The sequence below is a fragment of the Cryptomeria japonica genome, chromosome 6, assembly GCF_030272615.1.
Source record: "Cryptomeria japonica chromosome 6, Sugi_1.0, whole genome shotgun sequence".
NCBI classification, from domain to species: Eukaryota; Viridiplantae; Streptophyta; class Pinopsida; order Cupressales; family Cupressaceae; genus Cryptomeria; species Cryptomeria japonica.
The window spans coordinates 326,439,544-326,464,320 of NC_081410.1; positions in this window are offsets into that span (position 1 = coordinate 326,439,544).

Here is a 24,777-nt window from a genome sequence, read left to right on the forward strand (position 1 = left end):
GTAAAAAAAAGTGAAAGTTGTAGAACACTTCTATATTACAGCCCAAGGAGTGATAGGAATGAGACCCCGTGGGGTAGAAACAAAATGAATAAATAAAGGGATCTTGCTATCCTGCATGATGAGAATGACAGGATGAAGTCATTGTGGGATAAGGAATGATAAGGAGATAAAAGAACCCCACTATCCTGCATGGGAATAATCTAATGAATAAATGGAAAAAATTATATAAAAGATGGAACTTTAGAAATTATTTAAATTTCAAAGCTGATGGAGAGGTGAATTAAGGGATGCCATGTTAGTAGTCAAAGGTGTCAAAGCATAATATTAGTAGTTTATTTCATGATCTACGATGGTATTTAAAATGTGAAGCCACCAACCTACCAAAGAATGCACATATGGAGTAATGGTGGCCCTACCATAAGCAATAAAAGAAAAATCCGAAGCCTCATTATTCAAATTGAATTTAGAAGTTATTCCAAAATGATTTCCAAGCGTCTAAAGGAAACCTAGAGAAGCTTCCGAGCCAAAATTGCGACCAACAATGTGTAAAATTAGTAAGTTAGTCCTAATTGCTCTCTCTATGAAATTTGTAAGTGTTTATAGGTGTTTTTGTGATGAATTTGAGTAGACAAGACCTAGGAGTAAGGGAAAGGGTTTTACTTGCTTAAGAATTAAGTAGTTTTAACATTTTTAAGCATAAAATGACCTCCCCCACTAAGGATTCCTCTGTCTCAACTACTGAAATGACTCCCAAAGTGGGAGAAAGATTTGTTGCACCAGAAATAATGCATGTTGTCCCACTCTCTATTTTTGCATCTGTCCATGCAATTGTAGACAAACCTATGACTAGACAAAGCTCATCTACTTCTATAAATACCCTGTAGGTTTCCCTGAATGTTGAGTCAAATGTATCCTCTCTAACAGGTCCTACAAAACCAAAATGGAAGAGGGCTCCCAAGAGTGCTTCTATGATTTCTTCTGATAATGAGAAACATAATGAACTAAGTCCTACCCCCAAAGCTAGGAAGCTCACACACCAAAGAGGAGGAAAGATGCCTCTAAAAACACTTTGTAGAGTCCACTACACAATCCCCTTCTACCATTGAAAACCTTCAAGGGAAGCTTCAAACCCATAGGAGGGTACCCCTAAACCCAAGAAAAGGAGGGCTCCTATTAAGAAGGTCATTCTTGAAACTAATATATAAATAGAACAAGCCCTTACTGTAGATAAATCCTCCTCTGCCCAACAAGAACATCCTACAAAAGCTCCATCCTCATCTATTCTAGCTAACAGTGCAGAGGAAATAGAAAAAGAGGTAGAGGATATGTTGGAGGAGGCTAAAAAAAGAAAGAAGAGGGAAAATAGAGGCATCAGTTAGGACTTGCTAGAATTGTTCCCTAGATCTAATATGCATGAGTCTTGCAAGATAGTCTTCACAAATCATAATTCCAACTATAGAGATGCCTATACCATTGATAGGGGTTGGGACATACTTTTCTACTTTTATGGGAATAGAGACAGAGCCATTCTAGTCTCCAATCGTTTGAATTAGAACTTGGAAAAGCTTGTTGTCCCAAATGTTTTTGTGGAACCAATTCTCATCAAAGAGCTTGCAAAATGGTATCATTCATTGAGAATGAATGTGAAAATAGTGGAAGGATATGTTTTGCTTGATATAGTAAGAGAATCCATAATTCAGTGCTTTGACTTGGACAAGAGTTCTCTTAAGAGCATTGATAAGATAAGACTATAGGCAGAGTTGCTTATGGATTCTGAATCTTTTGGCATAGCATTTTTTGAAGACTACTTTGTGAAGACTTACTATGCCTTGTGCCAAATTTTGGGGGAAGACTATGGACTAACTTAGATCCCTATTGAATATATAATGATGACAAGAAAAATTAAACATTCAGAGACAAATTAATTATATAATTTTGCCACAATTCTTTAGGAAAAGCTGCATGAGAGCATGATAGAGGCTAAAAATGAAAAAGAAGATTTAAAATTCAAACATTTTTCTTTGATTTGTCATCTTATTATTTTTTAGAATAGGGCAGTGTGGGATGAGGCTTTACAAGTTGAGAAATTGGATCCAAATATAGGGCAAAAGTGGCTAGTCCAAAAGTGGACACAAATATGTGACAAAGGGTCAAGGTACTCTGATAGTTTTTGATCATTTTGTTGTAAAAGTCTTCAGAATGTGTGGAGTAGTTTTGCCAAGACTCCCAATGCACATCATAAAGGTCATGAGAATAAAAAGTGCAAGGGATGAAAATTTTGAGTATCTTGAGGGGGCCTTTTCTCACAATTTTGGTGAATTTTTTATTCAAATTGTACCATAATTAGAGTGTATGGGTGTCCTCAGCCACCACAAATTTTTCCAATTATAGTCTCATCAAGGCTCGCCTTCATTAAATTCATGTGGCAACTGATGTGGATGTAAAAGGAGATAGTTAGGAAATAAAATAAGGGAAAACACCTCCTTAGGATGATTACTTTAGAATAATTCTGTGTGGGCAGTGGCACCCTAGAGAAGGCACACTAGGTCTTGGTTAGTAATTACCGGCTCAAAGTGAGACATGCAAGAAATGTTAACCTTGAGGGCTACATAAAAGAGTTGAGAACTCAAAAAATCAAAGTAAGAGGCTGCTCCCACCATTTTGATGAGTGAGAAGATCTAATTAGAAATGCTAGACCCCCTAAGGCAATGCAAAGGAGAAAGAAGTGGGAGTATCTCCAAAATATTGAAACAGAGAGAAGGGCAGAAAATCCCAACTTTCAAGGATTCCATTCCAATATACATAATGACTTTGCTAGAATGTTGTGTAAAATGAAAACTTTTGAGGACATCATCACCTTTAAGAAAAAGAGGAAAGAGATAATGAAACTAGGTTAGATACCCAAGGAAAGGCCTACCTCTGAGCCCCCTATTGCCTCAAAATCAAAAGGTAAGGTAATTTTGACTGAGGGATCTTCACAAGATGCCCCCACACCGAATCCCTCTCAAGAAGGGCATTCTACAACAATAGTTACAAGGAGAATTGATAAAGGGAAGTTTAAATCTCAGATTTTGTAGAGGTGATCGATATTGAGATTGATTCAAGTGTGCAACCACCCTCTCCACCCAAGGAGACATTCAAAGAAGATTTTTCTATTGAGTTCCTTATAGGCCTAGATCAGACAACTCTCTTAGATTTTGTCCTAGAGGAATAATCCAATGATGAGCAAATAATTGCATCAATTCGATTCACGATTGATGACAATTTTGTGAATACCCTAGAGTTTAAGTCTTTTTGGATGAGGGAGAAGTTGAAAGATTTATTTGAAGAAGAGATTCAAAATTTTGATAGGAATAACATTAGGTGCATCCCAAAGGAAGCAAGACAAGTTGTAAAAATAATGGTATGATGATTATTCTGGGGTGGGTTTTGGAGAAATTTTTTGTACTAGATCAGGTATGAGGAAAAAAGATCCCATTTATGTTCAAGAATTTGGTGAGCATGGGTCTGGATTCAATCCTAGTTTGAAAGTATTTGCATTATGGACCAAGGCCCCAAATACTAATAAGCCTATTATTTTGCATGGGGTCGAACATAAAGTAGGAGATGCCATTGTTAGAACATTGGTAGATACAACAACACTTGAGGCTACAATAATAACTATGCATGTTGCACAACTTGCAAAGGAGGCAACTGTGGACTTAGAGAAGAAACATGAAAAGCTCAAGAGGATGCATGTAGCTTTGCAAGCTAATCATGATAAAGTCTACATTGAAAATGTCAAATTAAAGAAGGAAATAGCTACAGGGGAAGCCACAAAGTTGACAAAGAAACAATTAGAGGAAATGCAAAGGATGCACAATTAATTGTAGAAAATGAAAGAGGAATTAAAAAATAGAAACTTGGAAATAAAGAAGGCAACAATTTTGCAAGTAGCAAACAAGGTTCTTTCCAAGTTGGATGAAGTAGATTCTTCCTATTCTTTTTTTATTCAATTAAAAGTCCAATTGGATGAAATTCTTTCATTTTTTTATCCTTTGAGGGTCACATGGTTTCCAAAAGCCACAATTCTTAAGGATATTATTTTTGTGGTAAAAAACATGCCTAATGCCCCTCCAACTGTAAGTGCCACATGGAAAAATTATAATCTAATGATCAAGGAGCTACCACATGTTGAAGAAGAAAGTAAAAAATTGCAAGAAAGATTATATTTCTTCAAGGGCTTACAACAGAAGGATATTACTTCAATTTTGATAGGAGATGGGTAGATGAAAGACTCAGATAGATGGAGGATGGATTTTCAAGAATCAATTGATGCAGTCCTGAAGTTGCTTATTGGGGATCCCAATAAGAAAGATTCATATCATTTAATTATTGATAAGATTATTGATGTTGATTTATTGTATCACAAATTCATTGTGGAAGCCACATTTGTACCTACTCCCAAGACTAAAGATGCAATGGGCAAGCTAAAAAGTTTGAAATCATTTATTTGGCCAGTGGATGGAATTGATGGATGGCACAAGAAAAACTGCTCATTAGAAGAAGAGCAGCCAGAGGAGGAGGATGAGTAAATTTTTTGCCTTTTTTGTGTTCACCCTCATTCTCTTTGACAGGGTCAATTTTGGGAAAGATCTCAAATCACACAACCAACATGAATAAGGCCCAATAAAGTATAGTCCCCAGCATCAGAATTTTGATGGTGACTGATGCTACAGTAGGGAAGCGACCCATCCATATTTCTTTAGGCCTGCTACTCAAGTTTCAAGGAGTTAGTTATGGCAGTCACCTCCAATCTCTTCTCCCATGGTGATTTTTTTTAATGTACTTACAAAAGATGCCATTTGACATATTCTATTGTATGTAGCAATTATTTTTTCACAATTGTCTTACTTGGCTTGAAGCTTGTTTTTGCTCCCTTGTTGTTAGAAAAGGGAAACCATAGCCAGCAAGAAGGATTCATAAAACTTTGAAGTAGTATGTATTAGGACCTAAAAGATATAGAAGATAGTTTTCTTTTTGCAAGTTTTTTGAGAAGCAACTTTCATGTGATGTATCTCATCTTTTCTAAAAATCAATAAGAGAGATCACTTTCAGTTTGCTTCTATTTCTAATGTTTATGTTGCATTAATTGTGGTATTAATGATGTTATGGTTTGTCTTCTATCAAGTAGGGAATGCATGTTCTTGATGATGGGTTTCATTTCAACCAAATGAATTAAATTCTATCTTAATAATATTGCAATATTTTTATGAGAGAGTGTGAGAAAATGCAATGTAGTTTTAGTTAGGTGTTGTATGCAAGGCAAATAATATTTGACATATAGTTCTAATGCTAAGTTTCACATTTTTGTTCATCATTGATTTGTATTTAGACTCTGGTTTCCATAGGATTGGAACTGATCATATCTTCAAGTTCAAGATTGTTGGTTCCCAAATCAAGAGATCCTAAATCCTATAGAAATAGCACTGACTCATAAATAGATCTAGGATTGGGTTTGGCCAATGAAACAAATTCAACACAAAGGCTGTAATCTTCTGCTCTTCAGGCTCTGCAAGACCTAGGTGGGTATCCCTAGTGAAATGTTATACAACATTTTGGCTTTATAAAAACAAACATTGCATTATATATCAGATGCTTTCAATAAAGATATACCAAGGAAAGTATGAAGAACTACAAATTTTAGCTTGAACCTTAGCTTATATCACTTTGCTTGCATTGAAAGTTGGCTCTAATATATTCTACTCCTAATGCAAAAAAACTAAAATATAAAAGGTGAAATAAGAATGCGAAAATAATCCTAAAACTTAGAAAAGTATGACTAGTGCCTACCCAAGGGAATATAGAGTCAAACAATAGGCCTAAAGACTAACAATATCATAGTATCAACATTAAGTTCCAATACTAAACATTCAAGACTTGCTTAAAATGCTCAGATTGAGAAATGTATCCACAACTTCCTCACAATACCTCTCACACAAATGCTATAGTAATCAAGACAAAATTTAATTCATTTTACTTGAAATGAAACCTATCAAGGAATACACATTCTACATTAGAGAAGACAAGTTGAACATGTCCTTAACATTACAACTCATACAACACAATACAAGAGATATGAGCAATAAAATGAATGTTCTTTTTATCCATTTTCAGAATAAAATTGATACATTCATGATAGATTGATATTCTCAATAAACATGCAAAAGACTAATTGTCATTATATTGCTTCAAAGCTATCCTAGTACATACTAAGAAAAATTTTAGAATCTTTCCTCTTGGCCCTAAATTCCCTTTTATAATAACAAGGGAGCAAAAACAAGCTTCGGGCCAAGAGGACACTTGTCAAAAATTAAATCACATTACAATTTTCTCTAAGGCTTTTTGTCCTTGTTACTCATCTTGCAATCCTCTTTTATGCATTAATGCAGGTGGCTAGGAGCTGGGACCACCAGTTCATGAATAAATAATGAGTAGCTATCTCAAGCCACATAGAGATATACTGCATTTAGTTCATCCTCTAATGCATTGTGACTCACTTCTTAATCTAGATTAATATATTTAGTAATCTATACCTTCTCTATGTCCTTTCATCTTCTTGGTTGGTGACCCGCTAGCATGTTCAAGGTAGTGAAACCTCACTGACTGATCTTTTGATTTCATGGAGCCACTCAGTTTATCCTCCGCTTGATCTTCATTCAATGCAAGCTCCCTCTTGGCCTTTGTCACTGCGATCTAGTTTGATCTAGCCATAAAAATCTACCTGCAATGCATTGACACAAAAATTCCCTATGGGCAGCATCTTCTCCTTTTGATAGATGGAATTTGGCCAATTTGCACGTGCCACATCCTCAAAATAATCCCCTCTATCCTCTGGTCAACCTTTGTCAATCTTCTTCATGGACAATTTGACCATTGGGTTGTGCTCCGTAAATCACATAACATGCATGTTATGTGCCCTTGTGATTCCATCTTTTGGTTTTGAGCATCACGGGATAAAAATATCCATCTTTCTCTTTATCTTTTATTATCTTGCTCTGCCTATGAGGCATCACTTTACCCCCATTAGATAATCCCTTTTATCTTTTTCCTTATCTGGTGGCCTGTGGAAACACTCCTTTTACCCCCGCGGGATAAGCCCTTCGTCTTCTGCCTTTATCATCTTCTTATCTTGAGGTCATTTCCTTATCCCCATGGGGATGCATAAGATAAGTAGAACCCTCTTTATTTCTTCTCTTATTTACCCCATGACCCTTGGAGACATCCTCTTTGCCTCCGTGGGATAATCCCTTTGAGTCTTGCTTCTATCAGCTCTTATCTCACGACCATGTGAAACAAAGCCTTTAGCCTCGCTGGATAAGCCTCTTAAGATTTTCTTCCATTGGCTTCCCTTATCCCGCGCCATCTTTTACTACCTCAACTATCCTGGTGGGATAAGGTTTCTATGTGTTTGCATTGCATGCTTATCCCACATGACCAAATTGTTCATTGAAGAATGGCACGGGATAAGCTTAAGTGATTACCTAATCCTTCATTACTCCTTGTCTCACGTGGCCCTTTCCCTGCCATGAAGATGTCGCATGATAAGGATATCCTTATATATTTAGACCCCATATTTTCTATTGCTTCAAATATGTCATGGGATAAGTCTTTCCTTTGTGTTGTGCTATCGCCTTATCCTGAGTGATTGAGACTTACTATGAATACATTCACGTGATAAGATTTGCTCAATAATTCCTTTAGATCTTCTTATCTTGCATAACTGTGATACCAAGGCCACTACTTAAGTGAAATATTTAGAGCATGTGGGCACATAATGGGTAAAGTGATCATGCAAGGGGCCTTCCTAGGGGAAATTATGACTAAGCCTTAGTCATCAAACAAAAAATATAACCGTTGAGTGAAATAAATTATAGGTAACCATCTCGATAGAGAGACCTAACATGCGGGGTCAGTAAACCTATGATAGAGAACCCTCCTGATGGTGGAGCATAAGTGAGTTGATTGGCTAGACCATTCAACTCAAAAATAGAATTTTTGGAGCCCAAAAAGACTCCCTCCTGGGCTATGAAATACTTAGCCACCTGTTGTTGCCTTAGCAATCAATAATACACTGCCCAAATACTCAAGGCGGTCAATAACATGATGTGTTATTGACATGAGATACTGATATTAGGCATGGGGTTAATAAAATATCATGTTCTCAACACTTCATATAATCCTCATGTTATGACACATTGCTGCCTGCCACAGTATGATAACCTATGTGTTGTCCTAGAAAGGGGATTCTAAGTGTGAAAGATTCAAAATTGTGAGCCTAGGACTTCAATAGTTGATAAAATTTTGAAGTTCTAATAGCGGCTCTAGCTCGAGGATGCATGCCCCTTGCAGGCATGGCAAGAATTTAGATCTCTGGAGGAGCAGACTGAGTGCCAACTCCATTGGGCATAGAGTCAACAAGAGTCTTCTCTACCCCAAACTTTTGTGGCTTGAACATCAAACCTTAAGTGATGGCCCAAGGCCATTTGAAAATATTAGCCAATGCTTTCCTCTATCATAAACATTATTCTCCTTGGACTGCATTGAAGCCAATCTAATAGAATAGATGGAATACCATTGATCAGACATGTTGGCATCTCTTACCCAACTACCATACTGAAAACTATCATTGTACTCACTGCTATTAAACATATGAAACTGGTGCAATGACTGAAAATATTGATCATTGTGTGACATATATGTGTCATGCTCACTAAAAAGCACACTTCCAAGATGAAAACAACATGCATCATGGCTCAAATCACTGTCACACCTTATGGAGATATCACCTAGCTGAAAATGAATAAACTCTTGCACATGCATGCAACTGGTATTATTTAAAAAAATCATCACAAGTTTGCATGTCAAACTAAAAAGAATAAAGAGGAAACTCTTGCAAACTTTGTGACAATTTCAAACATTCATCCAATATAAGAACTTGAAAAGAATCACATATTGGTTTACTCTTGGAAAATGACTCACTACTCTAGAAAAAAAGGATCACTTGGAAGCTCTAGCATACCCATTGGTTCATATATTTCTTCATCTTCCAAGGATGTTACTACAGTGTTGTCTAAATCCCATATACACTCATAAGAGTATGATTTTGGATCATTGGAGAGTTCTGGTTCAAAGTCAAGATCAACTCCCACATCTATGTGAAGGTTTTTCAAATAATTATTCAGCTCATAAGAAAACTCATCACGATGGGATTTAATGCATGGGGTTGAGGTCTGGTATTTTCTTGATAAATTGGATTCATCATCACTCTCATTAGACCTATCACTACTAGGATCATGGAACTCAAATGCCATGTCCCCATCATATGCATTATCTATTAGGACCCGGAGGCAACTGAGAGGGGGGAGGGTGAATCAGTTGTCTATTAATTTCAACCCAAATATAACTTAATAAAACTTGATGCATAATACCAGTAAACCAAACTTAATCTTGGCTAATAGATTAACAATTAATATTAATACCGGTGAAACTCAATGTATAAAAAAGAAATAGAAACAACATCCACAACATATAAGACAAAGATTTGTATGTAGAAACCCTGTAAGGGGAAAAACCATAGTGGGAAACCTTACCCACAATCAAATGATACTACTGTAGATAGTATGTGTATACAAATGGGATCTGCACATGCAGAAAGGTCAACTGCCTAGAGCTCACTGCTCAATCACAAAATAGGAGTCACACTAACTACAATTGGATGGTTAAATCCAATGATAATGTACTGCTCAAAGTAGCAACTCCAATGCTAGATTCAGTACCGGTTAAGCTTTGATAATCACCTTCAAACCTTCCTTGAACCTCCTCTATGGTCTTCTCATATGATCTTTAATATTCACACATACCATGTTACAATACCATAACCTTACTTACAATATTCTACCATCTCCCTATCTCACAAATGAGATCTTACATATATATACCAAAACCTAAGACCAAATGTGTAGGTCGGCTTACCAAGAATATTACAATTAAACCAATTACAAATAAGTCAAGATACAATGCATCATGTCAGCTCAATACATTTACAACAATATCCAATTAATTAAATCATCTCCATAACGTGTTGTGCTGATCTGGAATAGATAATGCATGTTGGTCCATAACCTAGACCAATTTGCCGGTAACAGCAAGTATGTAAACCCGATTAGACCAATAACCAAAATACCAAAACCAAGTGTCCAAACCATGTCTTCAACATATCCAAGTGATCTCCAAATGATAACAAGTCATCTTTAGTGCCGATGTACAATATAACCTGCCACTGAATGATATATTGGTGACTGTGCATAAGTCACTAAACTTGCCGGTGAACATAATGTATCGATTCAACATAACCAAATATCTGTAGAAGTATAAGTGTTGAAATCAATGACAAAAATAATGCAACACATCCATAATACCAACAATCTCCCCCTTTGGCATTGATGGCAACACAAGATGGAAAAACGTCTAAGTGCCAAAACAGAATGCCAAAAACAAAAAACCAACAATAAAATAAATGCAGAGAGTATCTATCTCTCCCCCAATGAATAATCTCTCCCCATAGGATAATATTTTTCCATAGATATCTCCCCCCCTTTGACATCAAATTCCAAAGCAATACAAATACCAGACCATACAACCAATTACAATAATCAATTGTTATAACTAACTACTCCCCCTGAGAAGTAGCTCTCCTCCATCAAAGCCAGGAAAAAGGTTTCTCTGTTAATTCTGCGAGTTTGATGCCAATCATAAATTGTCCAAGTCTATACTGGTGAGGGTAATAACCCAAGCTACACTCTGAGATATTCAAAAGTTTCCTTAGGCAAAGGCTTAGTAAAGATATATGCAATCTGCTATTTAGTATTCACATAAACCAATCTCACTTCTTTTGCTTCAACATTCTCTTTCAACAAATTATATTTGATAGAAACATGTTTAGTCTTAGAGTGAAATACCAGATTCTTTGATATATCAATTGCTATTGAATTATCACAATAAATGATTATAGGTTCTTTGCATTATACCTTTATGTCCTTCAACATTTTCTTTATTCATAATACCTAAGCGCAATTAGTTGTTGCTGCAACATATTTTGATTCTGGTGTTGATAATGATGTACAAATCTATTTCTTGCTCAACCATCAAATCAATCTGCTACCAAGAAAGAATGCCCCATTGGTGGTGCTCTTTCTATCATCTACATCTCTTGCCAAATTTGCATCGGTGTATGCACATAAATACAAATTTTCATCTTTAGGATACTATAAACCAAGATTTGTTGTGCCTTGTAGATACTGGAAAATCCTTTTCACTGCTAATTCATGATTTTCTCTAGGATTACTTTGAAATATTGAAACAATACATACTGCATTCATTATATTAGGTCTTGTTTATGTCAAATACAATAAACCTCCAATCATAGACTTGCATCTTGTTAGATTAACAGGAGCTGAATCATCCTTCAATGCCAATTTATCAGTTGTAGTCAAAGGAGTACTTATAGGTTTGGAATTTTCCATACCAAATTTCTTCACTAGTTCCCTCAAGTAATTTGTTTGACATATGAATATACCTTTATCATTTTGTGAAATCTATAATCCTAAAAAGAATTTTATCTCCCCAATCATAGACATTTCAAATTCTTCCTGCATCTTATTAGCAAAGTCTTTAGATAATCCATCTTCTCCTCCAAAAATAATATTATCAACAAAAACTTCAATAACCAAGATGTCTTCATTAGTCACTTTGAAATATAAGTTGTTTCTAGCATTACCTTTAGTGTAACTAAGCTTCAAAAGATATTTGTCTAATCTAGCATACGAAGCTCTAGGAGCTTGCTTCAATCCATACAAATCTTTCCTTAATATGCAAACCATATCATTACCATTTGTCAATGAAAATACATCAGGTTTTTCAATGTAAACTTCCTCTTCAAGGTGACCATTCAGAAATGCACATTTTACATCCATCTGATATACTTTATAGTTCTTGTGAGCTGCAAATGCAAGAAATAATCTGACTGCCTTAATTCTAGCTACTAGTGCAAAGGTTTCATTGTAATCAATTCCCTCTTTCTGTGAATATCCTTTACACACTAATCTTTAGGTCGGGGAACCAATGTCAATGTATTGTTCGTTTCAATTTGTTCTAATTCATCTTCCATATCTTTAATCCAAAGTTTATCTTCACTTGCCTCAATAACAGATGCTAGTTCAATTTGAGAAATTAAACATACCTCTTCATTTTCCAGTCTTCCTCTTGTCATAACACCTTGATATTTATTCCCAATTATCTAATTTTTAGAGTGATTTAGTCTTACATACCTGGGTGTGTTCAATTGTTGCTGCTCTTTAGTCACTGTGGAATTCTCTGATGATGCTGGTGTGACTGGATCCACATTCTATATCGGTGCACTCTGTATAGGTTCATTTATGATCATCTCAACTATCGGTTCAGAATCCATAGATCTTGAATTTCCTCTAAATTGTTTATGTATCTTCACATTAGCACTCTCATTGATTTTCTGCAATCTTTTGTTAAAACATCTATATGCCTTGCTCTTAGATGAATAACCAAGAAATATTCCTTCATCACTTCTAGGATCAAATATACCAATATACTCATCTCTCCTTTTATTAAAACATCTATATGCCTTGCTCTTAGATGAATAACCAATAAATATTCCTTCATCACTTCTAGGATCAAATTTACCAATATACTCATCTCTCCTAATATAACATTTGCTTCCAAATATTTTGAAATATTTAAGAGTAGGATTATTATCAGACCATAGTTCATAAGGGGTCTTACCGGTTTCACCTTTGATGTGAACTCTGTTAAAAGTGTAAATCATTGTATTCACTGCTTCTCTCTAGTACACATGAGGTAGATTTGCTTCTAATATCATGCTTCTAGCTGCATCCAGAATAGTTCTATTCTTCCTTTCCACAACTCCATTTCGTTGAGGTGTCAGAGGTGTTGATAGTTGTCTTTTGATTCCATTCACTTCACAAAATGTACTAAACTCCTTAGATGTAAATTCACCTCCTTGATCTGATCTTAAATAGTTGATTTTCTTACCAGTTTCATTCTCTACCATTTCCTTGAATAGTTTGAATTTCCCAAAATCTTCTAATTTCTCCTCGAGATAAGTAACCCAACACATTCTAGAATAATCATCAATGATTAGCATAAAGTATCTATCTCCTTGTAGACTTCTTGTTCTTTTTGGACCACACAAGTCAATATGAATTAAATCAAGAACATTATTACATTTATCAGAAATACTCTTGAAAGTTGTTCTAACTTTATTTCCAATTTGACATTCCTTACATACCAGATTATGAGGTTTTACAATCTAAAATAAATCCCTTACTGCCTTAGTTGAACTGATCTTTACAATGTAATCAAAATTCACATGACAAAGTCTTTTATGCCATGACCAATTTTCATAAATATGTGCAATCAAGAATGTCTTTTCACTATTATTCAAATGAAAGATATTACCTCTATTCTAATTACCGGTAGCAATCTCCAATCCAGTTCTATTCATGATTTTGCATTTACCATTGTTGAACTGTAACATAACTCCCTTTTCAACTAATTGACAAACACTCGAGAGATTATGCTTCAAACCTTCAACATAATAAACGTTATCAGTATTGAGCTTACCATCAAAAGATATAGTGCCTTTTCCTTTGATCAAACAAGCTTTATCTTCCCCAAATCTTACTAGACCTCCATTGTATTCTTGAAAAGATAAGAATTTACTTTTATCACCAATCATATGATGTGAACATCCAAAATCTATAATCCATTCATCCTTTTCGTCAATTTTAGCTACCAGGACCTACTCTACCAATGGAATAGTAGGTGCTAGTTGATCTTCTTTTATTGCAACAAAATCCCATCCATTGTCTACCAATTTTTCATCAGAATCATCAGTAACTCCTTCATCAGCATAGCAACATGATTTGTCTCTATTCTTTTTAAATCTATGTCTCTGATATTCAGGGTTAGGTTTATATGTCCTTTTAGCTTCTTCTCTCAATCTTGCATGTCTATCAGGACATGTAGATGCCATATGACCAACTTTATTACAATTAAAACATTTAAATGGTGCTTTACCTTATTACTTAGTTCCAATAGGACCTTTACGCATTTTCCTTGCAAATAGTGCTTCAAGTTCTTCCAATTCTTCATTTTCCTTTCTGATATCTTCAAGTTCCCTTGCATAAAGTGCTTTCCAAGAAGATTTGTCAGATGATGATGATGATATTCTAGATGATCATGCTTCAAAGGCTAAATCTATTTTAATTGTAGCAACAAGACCAAATTCCTCAAGCTCAAATGCTGAAAGTTTTCCAACCAAGCTATCTCTAGATACTAATGTATTAGGAATTGTTCTCAACTCATTAATAGAAGTTACTTTCATTTTGTATGTTGGTGAAATGCTCTTAAAAATTTAGAAACAATTTCATCTTCACTTAAGGATCCTCCACAACATAGTATTCCCAAAATAATTTCATTAATCCTTTCAATAAAAGAAAAAAATATTCCATCTTCTTCCATTTTTCAGATTTTCATACCTGACCCAGAAGCATTCCAGTCTTGCAATTTTGACAGTGGTTTCTCCTTCATTCAATGTCTTGAAGTTATCCCAAATAGATTTAGCAGTAGATTAGTCTGATAATTCCATGATTTAATGATCTGACAAGGTGCTCAAGAGTGCTTCTCTTTCTTTGCAATCATTCTCTTGATCCTTACCCAATGTTGGTGGATTAGGTTGATTTGGTGTAGGACCAACATAGCCATTCTTTGTAATATCCCATATGTCTCTTCCAATGTAATTTAGTTGTGTCTCCATTCTGATCTTCCATATACCATAGTTACTTACATCAAGTTTCAGATTGTCCTTCTTGAAAAAGTTTGTTGCCATAGAATCTCCTCAAGTTGTTAAACTTCTGTAAAAAGAGAACTTGGCTATGATACCAATTGTTAGGACTCAAAGGCAACTGAGAGGGGGGGTGAATCATTTGTCTATTAATTTCAACCCAAATATAACTTAATCAAACTTGATGCATAATATCGGTAAACCAAACTTAATGGTAGTTGATAGATTAGTAGTTAATATTAATATCGGTGAAACTCAATGCATAAAACAGAAAGAAAAACAACATCCACAACACATAACACAAAGATTTGTATGTGGAAACCCTATAAGGGGAAAAACCATGGTGGGAAACCTTACCCACAATCAGATGATACTACTGCAGGTAGTACATATATACAAATGGGGTCTACACATGCAGAAAGGCCAACCACCTAGAGCTCATTGCTCAATCACAAAATAGGAGTCACATTGACTACAATTGGATGGTTAAATCCAATGATAATGTATTTCTCAAAGTAGCATCTCCAATGTTGGATTCAGTATCAGTTAAGCTCTGATAATCACCTTCAAACCTTCCTTGAACCTTCTCTATGGTTTTCTCATATGATCTTCAATATTCGCACATACCATGTTACAATACCATAACCTTACTTAAAATATTCTACTATCTCCCTATCTCACAAATGAGATCTTACATATATATACCAAAACCTAAGACCAAATGTGTAGGTCGGCTTACAAAGAATATTACAATCAAACCAATTACAAATTAGTCAAGATGCATTGCATCATGTCAGCTGAATACATTTACAACAATATCCAATTAATTAAATCATCTCCATAACATGTCATGTTGATCTGGAATAGATAATGGATGCTGGTCCATAACCTAGACCAATTCATCGGTAACAATAAGTATGTCAGCCCGATTAGACCAATTACCAAAATACCAAAACCAAGTGTCCAAACCATGTCTTCGACATAACCAAGTGATCTCGAGATGATAACAAGTCATCTTCAATGTCAGTGTACAATATAACTTGTTGGTGAATGATATACTGGTGACTGTGCATAAGCCATTGAACTTGTCGATGAACATAATGTATCAGTTCAACATAACCAAAGATCTCCAGAAGGATAAGTGTTGACATCAATGAAAAAACTAATGCAACACATCCATAATACCAACATTATCATTATGCATATTGACCCACTCACTGGGAGAAGAAAAATCAGAAATGCTTGTGTCATATATGGCTTTACCAAAAGTGTAATCCTTATCATGAGAAAAATAGAAGGATTTAAAACCACCTTTTCCCATCTGTCTCTGGTATTCATCTAACAAAAAATCTGAAATTTGATGACTGTTTAACATACCATTACTTTGATCTATATCTTCTACCTCTTCTTCCTCTTGATCATCCTTTCTGCTGGTGATATCCTCTAGCTGCAATTCATGATCAGCAGTGCTACCATCATCAAACTCTGAAAACTCAAAGGGCTGATCACAAAGTAGCACCTCATAATTGTCATAGGAGATTGCATCTTCAACAACCTTGAAAATCTCATAATCTACTATATAAATTAAAAAAAATTGTGCACTCATGTTGATCCTTACTAGAATTTTCATGGTTGTTGCTTATTCTTGCACATTGGTCTTCAATGGGCTAATTGCATTCTTCATCTTGTTGTTGTTCTTCACTGCATTGAGTGATATCATTGTGAATCTCATTGATGTCTTCTGCTGATATGTATCCCTCTTGAGACTGAGCACAAACAACACCATTGCCATCAATCTCAAGGTTGCATTTCTCTTCTTCTATAATCTCTACTGTGTCAACCATGCACTATTATTCTTTTGAGGCTGAAAGTTCTTGATCACATGCATCCATGCAGCTATTTGCAACTTCAATGCACTTGTCACCATCATTGAGACTTTTGGATGATAATTTTTTCATGTATTCGTGTCTTGTTTTGTTCATGATGTCCACAGAATCATAAGCCATCTACATATTAGCTATTTTGAGATCTTCCAACAGTGCACTAGAACCTTCTTCAAAAGCTTCAAAATACATATTAATGCAAGCTAGGGTATTAGGCTTAAAACCTTTTAGGAATCTGTGACAATGCACTTGCAAACCTGTGACTGAAAGCAAAGCTGGTTTCTTCATCTTGCCTCCTAATTTGAGATAATTCTTTGACAAGATCAACAGATTCTCTTGCAAATTCTTCCAGGTATGCACCCACTAGTTTACCCCAACAAGCAAAGGATTTCTCAAGGAAACTTGACTACCAATCTTTAGCTCTTGTATCAAGAGACGTAACAAAAATCTCATACACATGTCCTCTTCTCTAAACAAATATTTTTTCATGAAACTATAAAACCTTTGGACATTTGCATTCCCCTCACATATGTTGAAACCATCAAATCTGGGCATCTGAAAATAAATTTGAGTTGGCATGCTTTGGAACTCATGCTCTACCCATGACAGGTCCAACTGATCATACACTAGATCAAGAGAATAAGCAGGGGGTTCATCTGCTTGAATGGAAGACATGTCATGATTAAAACAATTGATCTTGTGATGATATCAACCTCTCATTCAAATCAATAATACTTTCATCGGGCACTACCTCTTCCTTTTGGCTTAACACATGTGCATATACATTCAGATGCATATCATTTGGGGATCCCAAAATCGGAAACTTTTCTAGTTCCTCAATTTTTTTATCCATTTGGGCCAAGGTTTCTAACGTTTTGGCCTTTCTATCATGGTTATATGTAGAAATTTTCATATCTAAGTTTACAGGAGGTGCAAAAGCATAAACATAATCTAAGCAAACATTACTAGGATACATATTATTATGGCAATACCTAGGGTTTGAATCATAAGCAATAGAAGGAACACCCATGAGATGAATAAATCCATTACATTCGACCATTATTAATAAATCCTATAGAAATGAAAAAACACACTTAAGTATAACAACAATTATATTTGACATATTAGGGCCAACAAGCAAGAACAAGAAGAAACTTGTGTACCTTTTCTCCTCTAGCTGATACAACCTTGAATGGAGAAGTTTTTCTGAGATATACACTTTCTGAGTTCCTTCCAGTAGAGTGTTTAACTTAATGTAAGGTTATTTTATATAGAATCACCACCTCCTTGTAGAGGAACATTCTTTTAACATCATGGAGCTATTCAAAGTCTTTTAACATTCTGGGTCCTTTCTTCACCAGCAGAATCATTTTCATTTTTCCCCACAAAGGCTTCTACAAAACCTTTTCTAGGATGAAATTTTCTTTAACCTGAAATTCATGGGTAACCTAACAAACTTCTACAAGCCTATCCCTAGCGGAGTCTCCTTTTTGTTGGTTACCAGATTAAAAGATCCTAAATCCTAGAGAAATATCCACTAACTCATAAATAGATCTAGGACTGGGTTTGGCCAACAAACAAGATTCAACACAAAGGCTGCAATCTTCTCCTCTTCAAGCTCTGCAAGACCTAGGTGGGTATCCCTATAGTAATGTTATAGAATATTTTTGCTTTATATAAACAGACATTGCATTGTATAGCAGATGATTTCAATGAAAATATACCAAGGGAAGTATGATGAACTACAAATTCTAGCTTGAACCTTAACTTATATCACTTTGCTTGCATTAAAAGTTGGCTCTAATGCATTCTACTCTCAATGCAGAAAAATTGAAAACTCAAATATAAAAGGTGAAATAAGAATGTGAAAATGATCCTAAAATTTAGAAAAGTATGACCAGTGCCTATCCAAGGGAATACAGAGTTAAACAACTTGCCTAAATACTAACAATATCATAGTATCGGCATTAAGATCCAATAATAAACATTCAAGACTTTCTTAAAATGCAAAGATTGAGAAATACATCCACAACTTCCTCGCAATACCTCTCACACAAATGCTGTAGTATTCAAGACATAATTTAATTCAATTTACTTGAAATGAAACCTATCAAAGAATTCACATTCTCCATTAGAGAAGACAAGTTGAACATGTCCTTAAAATTACAACTCATACAACATAATACATGAGATATGAGAAAGAAAATGAATGTTCTTTTTATGGATTTTCAGAATAAAATTGATACATTAATGATAGAGTGCTATGCTCAATAAACATGCAAAAGAATAACTGTCATTGTATTGATTCAAAGCTATCCTAGTACATAATAAGAAATTTTTTGGAATCCTTCTTCTTGGCCCTTAATTTCCTTTTATAAGCACAAGGGAGCAAAAATTATATCGCATTAAAATTCACCCTAAGGCTTCTTGTTCTTGTTACTCATCATACGATCCTCTTTGGTGCATTAATGTAGGTGGTTGGGAGCTGGGACCACAAGCTCATGAATAAATCAGGGGTAGGTATCTTGAGCCACATAGAGATCTACCACATTTAATTCATCCTCTAATGCATTGTGATTGACTTTTGAATCAAGATTACTAAATTTAGTAATCTGTACTTGCTCTGTGTCCTTTCATCTTCTTGGTTGGTGAGCCCCTAGCATGTTTGAGGTAGTGAAATCTCATCGATTGATCTTATGATTTCATGGAGCCACTCAATTGGTCCTTTGTCTGATCTTCTTTCAATTGCAAGCTCCCTCTTGGGCTTTGTCACTGTGATCCGATCTAATCTAGCCACAAAAATCTATCTGCAATGCATCAGCACAACAATTTCCTATCACCAGCGTCTCCTCCTTTTGATAAATGGAATTTGGTGAATCTGCATGTGCCATGTCCTCAAAATACTCCCCTCTGTCCTCTGGTCAACCTTTGTCAATCATCCATGCAGACAATTTGACCATCAGGTTATGCTTTGCAAACCGCATAACATGTGTGTTATGCACTGCCATGATTCCATTGTTTGGTCTTTAGCATCACGGGATAACCAAGTCCACCTTTCTCTTTGTCTTTTCTTATCCCACACTACCTCTGAGACATCACTTTACCCCTATGGGATAAGCCCTTTTATCTTTTGCCTTTGTTTTTCCTTATTCCACGTGTTGGTTCCCAAATCAACAAATCCTAAATCCTAGAGAAATAGCCACTAACTCATGAAAAGACATAGTATTGGACTTGGCCAATGACCAAGATTCAGCATCAAAGTTGCAATCTTCTACTCTTCAAGCCCTGTAGGACCTAGGTGGGTTTACTTATTGCACTATTGTTCATATATTGGTTTCATGATAATTGACAAAACATTGTACAACAGATGCTTTCAATAAAACTATACCAAGGAAAAGCATAACATACTACAAATTCTGGCTTGAACCTTAGTTTCTCATCACTTTTGCTGGTATTGAAAACAAACTCTATTATACTTCTACTCCTAATACATAAAGATTAAAATTGAACATAAAAGGCAAAATAGGAATATAAAGATGAGCCGCAAACTTCAAGAAAGTATGATCAATGCCTTTTCTAAGGGAAAATAGAGTCAAATCACAGTCCTAGTGACAAAAAAAGTAACATTATCAACATTAAATTTCAATACCAAACACTTAAGACTTGCCTAAAGTGCTTAAATTGAGAATGCATTCATAACCTTCCCACACTCTCTCAGAATTTATTGCAGTATTCGAGATAAAATTTAATTCATTTAGCTTGAAATGAAACCCATCAAAGAATACACATTCCCCATTAGAGAAGACAAATTGCATATTTCATTAACACAACAATTCATAAAACACATCACAAAATATATGAGCAATAAAATGAATGTTCTCTTTATTGATTTTCAGGATAAAACTAATACATTCATGAAAATGCTACAATGAATCACCAAAAAATTGCCAAAAGACTATTTGTTGTTATATTAAAGTTTTGTCTGATGCATACATATCAAAAAGTTTTTTGGAATCCTTTCTTCTTGGCCCTAAATTCCCTTTTATAACACAAGGGAGCAAAACAAGCCTCAGGCCGAAGAAGAGACCTATCAAAATTTAATTGCATTACAAAACTAACCTAAAGCTTAGGTCCTTGCCTTCTGGATGCAACCTACATTGAATGATGGCAGCTAAAAAGGCATTATCTTGGGAGATTAGGCTATGGATCTACAAAATATGTTCTCACATTTTTACTTCATATCTTCTCCCATTAGGATCAAAAGTGCAATCTGGCATGCAGTGGCAGGTACCTTGGAAACTAGTCCTTGCAGGCTAAGCGCTCTAAACATTCTCCCCAAAATAGACATCTTGCATAAAAATTTTAAGGATAGAAAAAATGGAATGGTTGTGAATAGTTCTCCTCTTCAGGCTACTCTTCTTCCAAGGAGAAATATCTTTTATGCAATGCTTCAATCTCATCAACTAGCCAAGAAAAACCCTCAAGCTATTTAGCTTGTTCATAGCTTCCTTTGTTTTGTGGGTGGGCACAACTGCAACTCCCAAGGCAATTTATGATACATTTGTTCAACTTCCATAATTTTATCAATAATATTAAAATATATATCACCTTTGTTTGGATCACCTTCCAAATATGTCAGAACTGCATTTATTGCCTCTTGGAAGCCCCGCTTCCATTCTTCTAGGCTCTTAATTTGTCCATTATTGGTCAAAATCGTAGGGACATTCCATTTTTTTAGCCCTTGGAAAGAATCAATCATTCCCATGAATTCTTTTCTCTCCTCCTCTATGTTGGGAAACTCTCTAATTAATAAATTATAATTCTTCTAGGTTACCCCTACAATTTGTGGTGGTTGGGCCACATTTTTCACTGCCAACATGACCACCTTCAGGTCTTGACCCCTTGGAAACTACACAACTCTAATTGGTTGGAAGAATGTAATGAATTCATCAAGATAAATAAAGAGCTTAGATGTAAAAGAATATGAAGTATGAACTTCATCTAATTTATCAATGATTTTATTTGAAATTCTCAAAATTGAATCTTTCCTGATTTCAAAATAACTACTTTTAGCTTCATCTTTGACCCTTTGCACTTCTTTATTCATTTTACCAAGATCCTCGAGTCTTATGCCTCTAGAAGAATCAATTGATATCTTCTATATTTTATCCTTTAATGAAATGTTCTCAATAAATAATTTATTATATTTTGCATTCAGAGTAAAATGCATATCCTTTAGCTTTACATGTTTTTGCTCCAAATCCTCCATTGCAAGTTGAGTGAATTGGACTATATGTTTTAAAATTGCCACAACCTTTGAAGTAGAAGTATCTTCAATGGTCCTTACAATAGCATCTCCTATTTTTTGTTGTACCCCCTACAAAACTAAGGACTTTTGAAAGCTAGGAGCCTTTGACCATACAAAAAAATCATTTATGCTTACGTTTGTCGTGCTCTGTGAAGTGTACATGTACCTGCAACCACAATGCACTCAATCAATCATTACAAGCATGGTTAGAAGATTTAAAACAATAAAATGTAAAACCATAGATAATCGACTTATTGCCTCCTAGTAAATGCAAGTATGAAAATGCTCTCAGATCTGATTATACATACTCTAGTGACTTGACTACACTTAAATGGAGGATTTGAAGGATGAAAATGCATGATCTAGCAAGAATAGCATGATTAAGCTATATGATTTCATGATTGATCTAGAAAATGAGCTAGAATGAAGATGCAATTAAGCTAAAAGTGAACATGATAACATTGCTAAGAATGATAAACTATAAACTAGATGCCTATAGTAACAATGATTGAATGAAAATGAGATGAATCAAATGATATGCAAGAATGATATGAAATTGGGACCCTTTGTGCTTGAAAATAAGGTCTATTTATAGGATTTCCAAGGCTAGGGGTGAGGTGGAAAGAATCAATGGTTAAGATTGATCTAAAGATATCAATGGTTAAATTGGAGGAGGATGGCAAAGGGGTTGGTTTAAAGGAAACATCTGTCATCTCTATGGTGACAAGTGTCAAGAGGCTTCTAGAAGAAGTTAGATGAAAGGGAACACTTAGTGACAAGTGTCACAAAGGTTCTAGAAGATGTTGGATGAAAGGGGACATGGTGGTTCTAATAATAGGAAAAGGCTAATTAATTTCAACAACTCATGATTGATTTGTTTTAATTAATTAAGGGATTTAGAAGAAATGAATTTGGTGGGAGGAATTAATCAAAGAGGATTATTGGAATGAACCTATTAAATAAATCCTTAGATTTATTAATAAGTAGATGAATAGGGAAATTTAATCAAATTGCTTAGTGAATTAAATTAAATTGGGGAGGGGGATTAATTAAATAATTGCTTATTTAATTAATTATCTTCAGGCCATTTTTAGGTTTATACATTTTGCCCCTCTTTGAAGCGAGGTGTGATGACGCGTTGATTCAAAGAATAATCTCATTTTGATGCTAATATTAATTTAATAGGATGCCCTTGCTCTTGATTGCTAAATTCTGGTATGATGATGCCCCCTCGGGAGATCAATTGAGATAATTGATCTTTGGATTTTTTGCGAGATTGATATCCTGATAGATTTGATTTGATTTTTGCAACTATTTTTTGATGAAAATGCTAGTTCTTCTATTAGCTTGATTGATTAGATTGATAAGATCAAAATTCAGTCTGGTTTTAGGAAGGATTCATCCTATATAAGACATGATCAGAACATCTAGTTTCAAGAAGGATACATCCTGTATAAGACATGAGTCAAAATCGATTAGGTTTGATTGATTGATTTGATTTGATAATGTTGATTAGATAGAGAATTGACAGTTTGTTGATATCAAGTTGCTGAAATATTTGGATATGCTGATTGTTGATTCTGTTGAGAGATATAGCATAAGATTTGGGCTAGGTCGATAATATCCTAAGAGAAATATGAGTCATTATTCTGATTGTGTATACACTTGTGATGATGCTTTGATGATTCCTGCGATAGGTTTAACCTTGGATAAAAAGAGCTTGTAGGATCCCATGCAAGAATGAAATGCAAGCTAAAATGCAAATGAAATGCAATGCTACGACCAGACCAGTCACTAGATTATTTTGCATTTTTGTCATCATTGAGCTTTTGAAATGTGGGAAGTGAGTGCAAACATCGATGGTATAATTAAACCATGATGACCTAAGCACTTCTTTCCTAGATTTTGATATTGCAAGTTAACACAAGCATCGAGGTATAATTAAACTATGATGACCTGAGGGTTGTTTGCATAAAATGGGCAGTATTAATCATTTCAATATACAAATCAGAAATATCTTCAATGATGCTCTGATGATCATGTCCCAAGACAAATTTGCACATATTAATGATTAATTTTCAAACAACAGACAAGAAAAATATCATGTTTCTTCCTTGTTCCTCTAGTCAATGACATCTTGGAGTCACTTAGAAATCATGATAGCGAAAATCAATATAGAAAAGTTGAACAATCATGTTAAAATCATTATTCAAAAATGTCATCCACTGAAAAGTGTGTGATGTTCTTAGATTGATTTTGTGATAGCTTGATAGTTGATAGTTTGATCTCATGTTCAACATTGGATATGTCTCAATTTTTGCTTGATAAGAGTTGTCAAACTATTTGTTCTACCTGTTTGATTAAGCTCAAAATTGATCAATAGTTTTTCCCCTAGCTAGGTGTAGAGTTTTGCCCCAAGCCTAGAAACAAAGTTGTTATGATATACTCAATGATCCAAAACATGGCAAGAAGCCACCTGAGATGTCTGTGTATGTACAAAGGCTTAGGATGGTCAGTGCTGATGGAAGATGAATGCAAGCGAAAAGAATGCATGACCTAATAGATGGAAGAGATAGCAGACAGATAGCATCTATTTGCTAGGTTTTCACAATCTGTTTTTATTGTACTTTTTTGGATATTTGATTTTT